Source organism: Lycorma delicatula, chromosome 10, assembly GCF_047948215.1.
Source record: "Lycorma delicatula isolate Av1 chromosome 10, ASM4794821v1, whole genome shotgun sequence".
NCBI classification, from domain to species: Eukaryota; Metazoa; Arthropoda; class Insecta; order Hemiptera; family Fulgoridae; genus Lycorma; species Lycorma delicatula.
In genome coordinates this window covers 97,830,325-97,845,182 of record NC_134464.1, presented here as the reverse complement: position 1 = coordinate 97,845,182, position 14,858 = coordinate 97,830,325, and the positions used below count along the sequence as shown (strand labels likewise).

The 14,858-nt window shown below is 29.8% G+C and overlaps 1 protein-coding gene across 1 annotated transcript in view; it reads right to left on the bottom strand.

Annotated features, from left to right (window-relative positions):
* Positions 1-6,194: 6,194 nt before the first annotated feature.
* Positions 6,195-14,858, bottom strand: part of LOC142330930 (serine/threonine-protein phosphatase 6 catalytic subunit-like) — a 42,558-nt gene continuing 33,894 nt past the window's right edge. The window contains exons 5-6 of the mRNA XM_075376396.1: positions 12,222-12,317; positions 6,195-6,902 (exon numbers count right to left, since the gene is read on the bottom strand). The gene's annotated coding sequence lies outside the window, so the exon portion shown is untranslated. The remainder of the gene's footprint in view (positions 6,903-12,221; positions 12,318-14,858) is intronic.

The following is a 14,858-nucleotide window of genomic DNA, read 5'->3' as shown; positions in this document are numbered from 1 at the left end:
ATAATTACCTATTTTAGTACGCAAGAAAAAAATTTCTTAAGCATCGACAAATTAGGGGCGAAACTAGATTTTTATAAAGCGGGTGTATTTACTCAAGATTTTCATTCGTCTTCTCTTCATATTTTTCATATATGTATTCATAAGAATTGGTAATCCATTAAATAACTTTCAACCAATAAATGCTACTTTTTATAATTCTCTACTTTTTAAACAATTATTTATTTTTTTCAATCAGATCCCCCCCATCGTGTTAAACTCAAAAATTTTAAATATAAAGAATACCATTGTGATTTATCATTTTAAAGTGCATTGAAAACCAATAATTTTTATGTAGATAAACGATTGGACAACTCTAATCAAACCAGTCGGTTTTGTTAATAAAAGTCGAGATGTTTAAAATTTTATTTCTTTTTTGTTGACAGTATTTACATCAATCTTCTTATAATTAAATTCTCTACAATTTGTGTTTAAAAAATGTATGATTTATTGCCAATTTAACAATGTTATTGTACGCCAAACGTAAAAAATGTGTTTTTGACCCTATTTTTGGCATTTTACATGTGATATCTTAGAAACTAAGAGAGATATAGCTCTGGGACCTATTATTTTCAAAAACCATAAGAAACAATTGAATTTGTCTGTTAATTGACCTTTCCAGAATTTCAGAAAGCCTTAATTTACCTGGAGGAACTGAAACTTGGGCGAAATCTTTCATCCTGTATAACTCGCTAACAAAGCGTTTTCGAACCTATGTTTATATGAATTTTTTTCTTATTTTTAGCCTCTAGAATAAATTTTCAAAGTATTGCCTTATCCTCTTGAATCACTCTGTATATTCATAATAAATGGGTTGAACTACCCTTCCCACAAATGTCTGAAAGATAATACCAAGGTATAATTTTGAACTGTGTTTAATTTTCAAGAATTTATCAAAATATTGGAAGTAAATGTATAGAGGGAAAGTACAGATTTTGAAGAAAATAGAAATTATAAATTAATAGAATTTAGAAGGTATTTATGGATGACTGTTGTATTACTACTTGAAAAACATGTTTTAATTTAAATATATTGAATTTCATATGTAAAGTTTTTCTTTATACTACTTGAAACTTATTTTTTTCCTTTACTTTAGATCCGTGTAATTATTCAATATAAACGTAAAGGATCAGACAAATGGAATAGTATTATCTCTGTAAATATGAAAGGTTGTGATGTAATCGAGAGATATGTAAAAAAAATCATAACGGAAATGCTTGCTAATGCTGGATTTAAATATATATGTCCTATCCTAAAAGTGAGTGATGATTATTAAATATATAGATATATATTACAAAGATTCAATGTTTTATAATTAATTTAATTTTAATTAATAATATATGATTTAAAGTTACATATAAAAAATAAAGTTTATTGTAGATAGATTAATATTTTAATAACAGAAATAGTAAAAATCAATAGTAATAAATAGAGACCGGATTATATGAATTTGCATATTAAGCCCCATTCTCACCGGTTATTGCATTCTATAAAATCTTCTTACAAAACCTTCTCAGATCATAACACCTGTGCTGTAGGGATAGTTAGGAAAAATAGAAATTTTTTTTTTCAAGAGAATTATGTTCTACAAGGTTAGGTAAAGGAAAATCGACATTCAGATCTTGTAACAATACACTAAGCTTGAAGTGGCAAGATGGGAAGCCAGTATTTATTATTTCAACCTGCACTATTTTCCTGACTCTGTTGAAGTAACCACTCAAAGAGGATTAAAAGTTTTAAATCCTAATGTAGTTAATGATTACAAACAACTTACATGTGGGGTTGATAAGTATGAAAAATTGAATAGCTTTCCAGTTACGAGACGATATAGTAAGGGATACAAAAAATTATTTCATTTGTTAGATTTAACTTTATATAATTCCAGTGTTATTCACAAATTGAAAACTATTTCTGATTTCAGAGTCAATCTAGCTGAATAAATAATAGAAAATTTGATAATTCCTGATAACTATAATGTAATAGGTAGAACTTCTACCTCTGAGGACACACCAACACGCCTTCGAGCAAAAAACTGGGGTCATTTATTGAAAAAATTCCAACTTCTAAAGCAAGAAATGCTACAAGGTTTATACAAAGTTTATACAACAAACAAAAAAAGATCCGAGACAGTACGGTGGTGTAAAATATGTAAGGTTGCCCTTCTTATAGAAAACTGTTTTGAATTGTACGTACTACATCTTGTCCCAGATGGCACAACTTAAGAGTAGTGCTCCAGGATCAGGATGTGGAAGGGGCCAACAATATAATCGAGGTGATGCTCAGCAATAGCAACAAATGGGAGTGTGTCTCGACTACGATCACATCAATGGTAGGAGAGAAGGCCAATTGAAGAGAGGCGACAAGCTGAGCAGATGCAAATCTATAGAGACTTGGATGACGGTTGATCAAGGGAGGCTAGCTTCTGGGGGTGGGCGGTGGGAGCTCCTCGGAGTCATCGCTTGTCGATCAGCCCCTGGAGACGCCTTCCGGCCATACAGATTTGGATAGTAGAGTGCCTGGGTGATCATGCAGGGGCTGTACATACCATATGGCTTAGATCTGGCCCCTGCATGATAGGTGGGGAGGTTTTTTAGCAGGTGAGAGCCCCGCACTGCCATCAGTGCAGGCCTGACAGTGGCTGGCAGAGCTTTTTCCTCCCCCTACGGAAAGAAAGAAAAAAAAACCATACTACATCAAAGTATACTTTTTTACCAGTGTGTAAAATATTGAAAGTAAATAATAAAATTTAGTATATAGTGCATGTGAATAACGATTGGTGTTAGATGAATTTAATAGTTCTGGTAAGTAAATGACTTCCTGTGCTTTCATTGCGTGTTAAACATAGAAATTAATTCAGTCAGGAGGATTATGTTTTGTTGCTGTAAAATTCAAACAGAAATCGGTTATTGTTACACATTGTAAATCTTAGAAAAAAATTATTCAAAATCATTGTTAATTTCTTCTGGATTTCATAAACAAAAGAAAATTTAAAGGGTGAAAATAGATCCATCGGTTGATAATCCATTGGATAAATAAGTTTGATAACTGAAACAGATTTTGAAATCAAAAAAATTTCCAAAAAATTATGTAGTGTAAGTTAGTTACATCACATTAATTTTGCTTTATATTTTTTTTTAATAAAGCTTACAGATTTTATTTTGTTACTTTTATGTAGTTCTCAGTTTATCATTTTATATCATCGACCTGAATTTGGTAAAATTGTTTCATGAAATTATTTTGAGTGTATATGTATAAAACAACCATGAAGCAGACCTTTTTCATAAAAGTAATAAACACAAATTGTTTGTTGTTAGTTTATTTGATATTTTAACACAAAAAATTTACTTTAAATTACATCTGTGTTATATTCTCTGTATACAGTTTTATCTGTTACTTAGTCTGAAGCACGTTTATACATGATAACACCTTTGATTCTTCAACATGGAAGATATTCCATGTTGAAGAATCAAAGGTGTTCAGGCTGGCTATAGATATTCACAATTTTAACAAATAACTATTGCACCTGATATTAATATAACGAATGTATTTATTATGATGTGTAATACACATTACGACAAATTAATACTTAAATAGTAATAATAATGAATAGGCTCATGAACGTTTTGAATTTCTTGTCGTTTTAACCTCACAGAGTCACTGTCCATCAATTAACCAGCCACACAACAATACAGTTCATTACCACTAAATCTCACTTCACTCCATCACAGCTGACTGAATTAAATGAATTTTTATTTTTAACAAAAGGTGGAAAAACAATATTTGATGACAAATGCTAGCTCACTAACATTGTTTAGTTGAAAATGGAAGGTTTTCTTCTTGTTAATTCCAGGATTAGGTGGTAACAGTTGTTCCGGCTACAAAAGATGATTCTATAAGTTACTAATAAAAAATTTCCCTTTAATGAAAAATTCAATAAATTTAGTAATAGCTCCATTACTATCTCTTCATTGGTCTACCAATATTCCTCTTTCCCATTGCCCTGTATGTTAACACCTTCTTTGAGTCTCTTCCGCTTATTATATTCTCTACATAAAAAAATTTTTTCTTTGATTTTTAGTTTATCTATGATAAATTATTCAGTCTGACCATCAAGGAAGTCACCAAATTTTGGAGATGATCCATCACCCTTCAAAATGATCATTTAGAAATCCTTTGTCGACTGAGCATAACAAGCTGAAGCTCAGCCAGTTTAGAGAAAGATGTAACAGTTTGTTTCCATACTAACTGATTGAAGTTCAAGAATAAAACAGTTTTAAAGTATATTATGAAGAGTTCCTTCAGAATGGTCCTATCAGATGCTTTTCAAATTTTGCTCTCCACATTATTGTACGTGGTCAGTGGTCTGCAATTTCCTCATAAAATTGATGATTTTCTTTAAACCATAACTACGTGTAAATTTATTACTCAGGTTAATGGCAGACTCGTAAAAAAAAACTGGTTTCTGTAATTGAACATTAGGAAAATGTCTTAAAAGAGTTTTACAAATAGGTTTTTCTTAAAGCCAAATCCTACTCAAAAAGCTCATTAATAAGAGTAGGTTTAAAGGGTTTAAACAAAGAGATTTTTTATATTATTCCTTATGTTTTGTACAGGAAATGTTAGCTCTTAAGACCTTTTTCTTGTCGATTTAAGAGGAGTTCATAAATAGGATTTTTCATCAACATAAGACTGGAATGATGATGCAATCGACTGGAAAGACATCCAAAATCATTTCAAGTCACGAACTGATCCATCGGCAAAGGTTTTTTTCCCTACTAGTTCAATGTGATATTTTAGATTGTGGTATTTTAAAAGAAAGCTTTAATTTGAATGATTCAGATATCAGATTGGCATTGAGTGATGAAAAAATTTCTTTGATTGATACATGATCTAATAAAAAAAGTAGTGATGTTGGAATAAAAAAAAAATTAAATACTGTAGAATAGAGAATGTACTGTTAGATACAATAAAACACATCTACCCAAAGATAAAAATGGTCATGAGTATTGTTTGTATCTCCTGATGAGTTTGATTTATCACAACAAACAAAAAGCAATAAAAAAAAATTGCATTTTCTCACATAGATATATTACTTACTGGTAATGATATGGACCACTGTAAAGATAGTAATGTATCTGGACATAATGGTAATTACCATTGTATATATTTAAACAAATAAATTCATATTTTCTGACAATTAAACATTTGACCTTTTAATTTTGCTTGTAATTCTACAAAAAGAAATGTTATTACGAATAATTCTAAAATCCAATTTTTTTCTCAACTAACATTTTAATAAAAATGTTTGTTACTCTGCCGATCTCCATGGCAGAATGGTAGCAACTCTTGGCCTTTCATCTTGATGTCTTGCATTTGCTTCCTGTTTAGGCATGAGATTTTTCATACAATACTTAATTTACATTTCATATTCTTATGGTATCAGATTTCAGCTTATGTGATAATTATCTTCAAATAAATAAATTATAAGTTAATGCCCTCTTGTTTTAAAATAATTTTTGTCTTTAATAATAGTTTGTCTTATGTCAATAACAAATTGAATGTAGGTGACTGTCTACTTCTTTTTTCCTTGTATGTATGTATGGTGATCTGTTCATTTTGTGAATAATAAATCACCCTCATGGCCCAAAGAGATGAGAATGATATGTAAATGGGGTATATCCATATGCGACTTTGACCAACATTCCTAAGATATTTGTTTAACTGAACCCCAAAGTATACTGTCTGGTATTTAAATCCAGATAATAATAACTTATCTTTACTAGAATTTAAAAATCAGAATCTTTGACTTCTAAAATCATCTTATTTGTGATGGAGGTTTTATTACTACATCAAACTGGTGTATATTAGTTTACATTAAGAATTATTTTTTTTTTTTATTACATTTTAATGGTTATGTTTTTTAATTTTATCACATGGAGTATATCGTTTAAAAGACTACATAATTAATCTAAACGGGGTAGATATATACCAGTTCTTCCATATGGAGTTACAAAATGTCAGCTTCAGTTTTTCTCGACGAAAAGAAATAGAAATGTTACTTACAAAAATAAGTATTAAATATAAAAAAAAACTAAAACATAAATAAATGTCACATTTATAAAATGATTGAAAAGGAATTGAAATAAGAAACACACATATAAAGAAAAATCCAGAACGTGTTATATTCAGCACTTAATGATTTTTAAACATATATATTTTATGAATATGATGAAGTATTTTACAAAAAAAAATATGTATTTATGTTTATTACAGCACTTTCGACAACATAAGTAAATTTTGTTTTCAAAACGACAGACTTTTTAATTTTTCAGTCATTAATAATTTCTCAATAGCTAATAAATATTTAATAAAATTATGTTTTTTGATGTCAAATCTTATAAAGCATAGTTATGTTAAACAAAATTACACTTCACTTATACTATTACAAACGTTATAGAATAAATTTCAAAAGAAGGATAAATGCAGACTAAATTTGATAAAGCTAGTCGTCGGATTTATTTCTTCTCTCTATAAAAAATAATATTGTTTTTTAATTAATAATAGAAATCTTGAACACTTCTTACAATTATAAAAATATATTCTGCTACCAAACCTTGAAGTACTTTACTCCTATAATTTTTTTTATTTATATGAGAGGGCTGATCTTTGTTGTGGACCGGTAGCATCTCTCCCTTTCATCTGGAGGTTCCAGGTTCGAATCCCATTCAAACATGGCAATTTTTCACAGTCTACATAAAAGCCCATTTGTCATTATCATTCAGCGGCAGATGATACACAACGCCAGCCAGAATAAAGGAAATATAAAAGAGTTCATTGCTACTGAGGTTTTTGCTTCTCCAAGTTAACTGTAAAACCATTCAATGGAACAAATATTAGATATTTAATTTTAATAAGAAAAATAATTAAACAAATTGTTATATCTTATATGTATATATATATATATATATATATATATATATATATAGATAGCCATGCAAAAATCTTAACTAGAATTCTGTACAGAAGAATTGAGAGAATGGAAGAAGTGTTAGGAGAAGATCAATTTGGTTTCAGGAAAAGTATAGGGACAAGGGAAGCAATTTTAGCGCTCAGATTAATAGTAGGAGGAAAATTAAAGAAAAACAAACCAACATACTTGGCATTTATAGACCTAGAAAAGGCAATCAATAACATAGACTGGAATAAAATTTTCAGCATTTAAAAAAAATTAGGGATTACTAACATTTACAGGAAACAAACAGCAACATTAATAATTAAAGAACATAAGAAAGAAGCCGTAATAAGAAACGGAGTTCGACAACGATGTTCCCTATCCCCATTAATTTTTAATCTTTACATAGAACTAGCAGTTAACAATGTTAGAGTACAATTTAGATCCGGAGTAACAGTACAAGGTGAAAAAATAAAGATGCTACGATTTGCTGATGATATAGTAATTCTAGCCGAGAGTAAAAAGGATTTAGAAAGAACAATGAATGGCATGGATGAAGTCCTACACAATAACTACCGCATGAAAATAAACAAGTACAAAAGAAAAGTAACGAAATGTAGTAGAAATAATGAAGATAGACCACTGAATGTGAAAATAGGAAGAGAAAAGATTATGAAAGTAGAAGAATTTTGTTATTTGGGAAATAGAATTACTAAAAACGGACGAAGCAGGAGCGATATAAAATGCAGAATAGCACAGGCGAAACGAGCCTTCAGTCAGAAATATAATTCGTTTACATCAAAAATTAACTTAAACATCAGGAAAACATTTTTGAAAGAATATGTTTGGAGCGTAGCTTAATATGGAAGTAAAACTTACATAAAAAGCTACGCTTAGAGTACCTAAGAAGAAAAGATTAGAAGCTTTTGGAATGCGGTGCTACAGGAGAAAGTTAAAAATCAGGTGAGTGGATAAAGTGACAAATGAAGAGGTGTTGCAGCAAATAGATGAAGAAAGAAGCATTTGGAAAAATATAGTTAAAAGAAGAAACAGACTTATTGGTCACTTATTAAGACATTTTGGAATAGTTGCTTTAATATTGGAGGGACAGGTAGAAGGAAAAAATTGTGCAGGCAGGAAACGTTTGGAATATGTAAAACAAATTGTTCAGGATGTAGGATGTGGGAAGTATACCGAAATGAAATAACTGGCACTGGACAGGGAATCTTGTAGAGCTTCATCAAACCAATCAAATGACTGAAGACAAAAAATATATATTTTTTTTTTTCTATTTTCTTATATATTTTAATTCCAAATGGGACCAATGGTTATTTAACAAATCATTTTAAACTTCTCAGTGAGATGAGAGAAATGATGCAATTAAAACTTAATTCTAATTACCCAATCCAAAAAACAACAATGTGTTAATTTCAGATAGCTAGAACTATGTTTGTATGCTTTGTTTATTTTTCTTGTTGTATGAGGTATCCTGATTATCTCTTTAGAAATCTTCTTTGATAAGAGAAGCAGTAAGCTCAAATTTAAAGTGTTCAGCTTTCAGGTGGGTGTGAAGCTGAGTCGGCTCAAAAATTTTAAATGGAATGTATATTTATATGATAACTTGTTTTAAACACAGACAAGCAGTATTTTATGTTTTCAAAAATTGATATTATCATCATCATTTGTTATTTGTAAAATGAAAAACTTAAGATTTAATTGTTTTGTTGAAAATATCAGTTCAAGGACAGTCACATAAAAATAAAACTGTTTTTATTTAATGTTTGTTTATATGAATGTTTGTACTTATTTACCAATTTTATGCTCCAATTTACATTATGTAGTTTTCTTACATTTTCTGTTTCCTTAGTAGAACAAAATGCTATCAATTCTAATTAGATATGCATTAAATATAAGAATTAATTGCAAATCGTTGTTATATATCAAAATATAAAAGTATATATATCTGCACGTATAACATTTTTACTTTAATCACTTTATAATTATGATAAAGAAGGGTAAAACATTATTCATCAATAGTTTTACTCACCCCACTGATAACCAATTTCACTAGAAATTTTATTGAAAACCAGTGCACTACTGACTTCAGTTTATCATATAGGTAGCCTTTTTAGTATTCAATATACAGATATACATTTACATTTTTTTACAATCATAGGTTAAAAATTAAAAAAAAAAAAAAATAGTTAAAAAAGAATGGAAATGAAGTCAGATTTGAACCGATGTGCCTTCCCCTTGTAAATCCAAATATTTCATTAATTAAAATTTCATTTGGCTATAGCTCTGGAACCAATGAACTAATGATGAATGTTTCTAGTTGCAGCTGTTTGAACTCCCTGTAGCCATCCCTTATGATATATCGTTGAAAAGCTCTCAATAAGGGCTCATTATATGTTTATTTTGCTAACAGTTTCTTTTTACCCTCTACATAATTATTATTGTTCAGAAAAAATTAAATAATTTAAATGATTCAGTTAAACATGTACATCCACTCCAGTCTATATCGTAACATAATTCTTTAGTTTTGAAAATATGCTTTTGTCAATTTCAACAGTTATGCCAGGTTTGCTGGTTTGTATTTTTTATCTGATATTTGATGATTGTTCATTAAGTAACAAGCGCACACCTCTCATATATATTTTCACCAGTTGACTATTGTATTGTGATTTATTTTTAAATCTTCCTCTCAAAATTTAACCAAAGCCCAACAATAAATGAAAAAAACAATTTTGTAGAAAGGCAATTTTGAACTAATGATAAATGTTTCTAGTTGCAGCTGTTTGAACTCCCTGTAGCCATCCCTTGAGTACATGCACCAATCTTATGAACCCATTAGTAAAATCATGTCATGACCACGTTAACATCTACGCGGATTACAGAGAATGCCATACTTCTGTAATAATGCAACAGAATTACTTCTGTAATTTGTTCAACAAGACATATAAAATTCATGTTGACTGAACTACCAAACACAATTTGAGAAGACTACGTAACCATACAACTGCAATAATGTAATTATTTGACGAGCGTTAATGAATATGCAATGTGTATAACCTTACTGGCTAAATATAATGCAAAACAACGCAGATAAATGTTAGAATGATAAATAAATACGTAAGATTAAGTAATTTCAGCAATTAACATTTCTTGACAGAAAAGGGTTATGTAGACTAGAAATCCTTCCTTCCCCCCTGAGAAACTGAAAAAAGGATATTTTTATCCCCCTCCCATTCTAGAGGTTTGAATAAAACCAGAAAATATGTTAGCTATCAAGTGGATATTAATTAATATGAAAAGATTTTTACCCCTTCAATACAACCTTTCGACTAACATCATGTTTCACGTGAGAAGTCAAAAATAATGGAAATGACTTGCCTCTTCAGCTAAACCTCTTCACCCAACCGGTTTGACCAATTAGAAGTAAGAATGGATTGCCACCATTCACCGGATAGTAGACAACCACTTAACCCCACCATCAATTTCAGACGGCCTGATTTGAGTATATGTTATAAACCCCCTTAAAATTGATTCCCAAAACTTTTACATTCCCATTTTCAGGTACCCCAAGTATTAGGAAGCAGTAATAGGAGGAAAGGACCCTATCCCAGGAGAACGCACAATCAGTGCACAAACCTCTGCGAAGAAGAAGCAAGAATTTACGCCGCCCCCTGGCATTACCAGAGAGAGAAGTCAAATTTTTATATGTTGCTCTATGAGCAAAATTTATTTTCCAATTGCATAGCAGAAACCCGATGGGTACTTCGTAACATAAATTGGGGGAGGCGATTGTCATGACATAAAGTTGGTGTCAGACATTGGTATTTTGGAGTTCTGGTCCAGTATTTTTGTACATTTAATTTCAGACACTGTCACGTGGTTTGGAGACTTCGTGACATATTTTGGTGGAGGCACAGTTTTTGTATTGTTATTTGTGACATATTTTGGTGGAGGCGTTACAGACCCATAAGGTCCATATGTCCCTGCCTCCTGCATCCATCATGACTAGAATTAATTGCAGTTGCATATATGATATTATTGTGCCAGATTTCATCCAAACTGATACATCCGATTAGGAAACATCCAGCTTCTGGAATTTTTCAATGCTAAAATTGTGTTATTTGGTTAGTCATAAAACACTAAGATCTGCAAAACTCACATGGGCAAAATTTGGGTTGATTAGCGTAAATTTTCCTTTTATAGTTAACTGTACAACTTTACAATATATCTCTATACTGGCTAGGAAAGTAAAAAATGTTATAAACAAATTTTTATATTTGAAAAAAATCATAAAGAAAATTTTACTTGTTTATCGTTTACTTAAAAAAGAAAAATAAATAAATTACATACTGTTTGACCAGAAACCCTGATGATAAAGAATCAGTAATTGATTAAAAATGGTAATGAAAGATAATTAGGTTCTAAAGTATTATATGATTTGTATAAAACTAATTCTGTTTTCTAGAATGATAAAGATGTATTACACATTATTTTAAAGAAGAGTTTAATTTGATCTCTCTCTGTCTCTCTCCCACACTACTATTTTCACTACACCTTCTCTAATGACATTACTAAACATTAATTTCCTAAAATTAATATATTCTAAACCAATTTTTAGCTATAGTATCTATTTTCTCAATTTTTGTTGGAGAATGTATCGCACATTTATTGTTTAAAAGTTGTGATGAAAATGAAATAATAAAAATGGCTGAAAAAGATTCCTTTTCTAGTGATTTAAGTACTTAATGTTGTATATTTATTTTACAAAGATAAATATTAATAATTAAAAAAATCCATTTCAGCACGTCGGAAGGCAGAGATAGATTTCACCAGTGCTAAGTAGGGGATAAAAAATATTTCAAACATAAAATTAAGGAAAACTTCAAATTTAATTAATACGACAATGGTTGCATGTGAAAAAAGTTTCACATATTCAGCATATGTGAAAAGCATATTCAGCATATGTGCTCCTTTTTCATTAGGAGCCCCAGATTAGATCTACTCTCCAAAATATCAGTTGTTCTCAAGGTAGCACCAACATTTTTTTATTTAAGTTGAGCAAGCGTATAAAAAAGAATGTTGTGGGGGCATGTTAATGAGCATTGAACTGTTTATGCAAATCATGAGACATTACATAAATGGATGAAGTCTTTTAATGAATACTAGTATTATCGTTTTACATATACATATATAAAATGTAGTAAAGCATTAGTAGTACCTTAATTTTATGATTTGGCTGTGCAACTTTAACTTATCACCACCGCAGCTAATCCATTGAGCAGTTGAATGAATTGGTCACTCTGGCACTCTGAAGCTGAAAGATACCATAAAGTGAAAAGTTGTCGTTGAATATAAATAAGTAAACAGCACAATTTTACATGTCACATTTTTATTTATAGTTTGTATATTTTTATAGCGAGTACATAATGTTAATTTCACATTTTGATCATGTTTACATATCAATTTCACACTTTATTTCTCCCCAATTTCAAAAAAAATATTTAAGATAGAATAATTACATTATAAAAACCAGGATTGGTTCATCCCTTTTTACTATACAAGGCAAACATATAACATATGAAAACAATTAAATTTTGAAGAGATTTAGATTTCCGTTATTCTTGATGCAGTTTTTCAAATTATCATTCTACTTCATGTTTTGTCAATAAAATGATGGCAACAAAACTTAGTTTACAAGTTACTCTTTTTTCTCAATTAAAAAAAAATGTGTGAAATGGGATAATTTATTTTGGCACCTCTAGAATCAGCTGACCCTGGTTTTGAAAAAAATATTAACTAACTAGGAAACATGCATTTTCTCTGAAGCAGATGGCAGATGTCTGAACGATTACTAGGGAAAGCAAAGGAGTCATTCAAAATTTTAAATATTTTGTAAAAGATAAAATAAAAAAAAATTAATATTGTAATTAGATAAATATAGATATACTGTAACTATAATTTGGTTAACTACCTACCAAAACAATTTACGAAAAATTTTATGTAAAATAATAAATATCAAAGTAAAAAAAAAAACGAAAGAAATTAAATACAAAAACGGTAAAAATAAATGTATATTATAATCTATCCGAAAGAGATTTAAAAGCCTGGATTTTACTTTTCTATTAAATTTACTAGGAAATTGAAACTATATCTTTTCTTATTATTTAAATTTCTTGTAGTTATATTTAATTAAATGACTAATTTATATAATGAAAATAGTAGAAGCTAGATTAAAGAAAAACAAACCAACATACATGGCATTTATAGATCTAGAAAAGGTATTTGATAATGTAGACTGGAATAAAATGTTCAGTATTTTAAAAAAATTAGGGTTCAAACACAGAGATAGAAGAACAATTGCTAACATTTACAGGAACCAAACAGCAACAGTAATATTGAAGAACATAAGAAAGAAGCTGTAGTAAGAAAGGAAGTCCGACATGGATGTTCCCTACCCACGTTACTTTTTAATCTTTACATGGAACTAGTAGTTAATGATGTTAAAGAACAATTTAGATTCGGAGTAACAGTACAAGGTGAAAATATAAAGATGCTACGATTTGCTGATGATATAGTAATTCTAGCCGAGAGTAGAAAGGATTTAGAAGAAACAATGGATGGCATGGATGAAGTCCTACGCAAGAACTACCGCGTGAAAATAAACAAGAACAAAACGAAAGTAGTGAAATGTAGTAGAAATAACGAAGATAGACCACTGAATGTGAAAATAGGAGGAGAAAAGATTATGGAAGTAGAAGAATTTTGTTATTTGGGAAGTAGAATTACTAAAGATGAATGAAGCAGTAGTGATAAAAATGCTGAATAGCACAGGCGAAACGAGCCTTCAGTCATAAATATAATTTGTTTACATCAAAAATTAATTTAAATGTCACGAAAAGATTTTTGAAAGTATATGTTTGGAGCGTCGCTTTACATAGAAATAAAACTTGGACGATCGGAGTACCTGAGAAGAAAAAATTAGAAGCTTTTGAAATGTGGTGCTATAGGAGAATGTTAAAAATCAGATGGGTGGATAAAGTGACAAATGAAGAGGTGTTGTGGCAAATCATTGAAGAAAGAAGCATTTGGAAAAATATGGTTAAAAGAAGAGACAGACTTATAGGCCACATATTAAGGAATCCTGGAATAGTTGCTTTAAAATTGGAGGGACAGATAGAAGGAAAAAATTGTGCAGACAGGCTACGTTTGATATGTGTAAAACAAATTGTTAGGGATGTAAGTGGTAGGCGGTATACCGAAATGAAACGACTAACACTAGATAGGGAATCTTGGGGAGCTGCATCAAACGACTGATGTCAAAAAACTTTAATGAAATAAATAAAATTTAAATAATTTGTACAGAGGTAACTGTAAAAATCTAATCATTAATATTCTAAATAAAATTTTATAAAACCAATTTAAACTAAAAAATACATCTTTAAGTGGTCTAAATAATATATACATTTAAAATATCATCAAATTACAAATTGTGTTTAAAAAATGGCATATAACATTTGGTTCCTGGTAAGTAAATATATGAATAAAATACCCAGAACTGTACCGCAGCATATAAAATTTGGTACCTGTTAAAATTTGCAACATATAAAGCGAGATTCTGAATACACTCTGAACTGGGTCAGTGCTTATCAAATTTTCTACCTGTTAATCAAGAATCTAGATAACAGAACCTGAAATGTGCAAGAGCATATCAAATATTCTACCTGTTAACTAAGAATCTAAAATAATATACTGAACTGTGTCAGAGCTTATCAAATTTGCTATCAATAAGCAAGAATACAAATGACACCCTGAACTGTGACAGAGCATATAAAATTTACTATGTGTAGCACGTTAA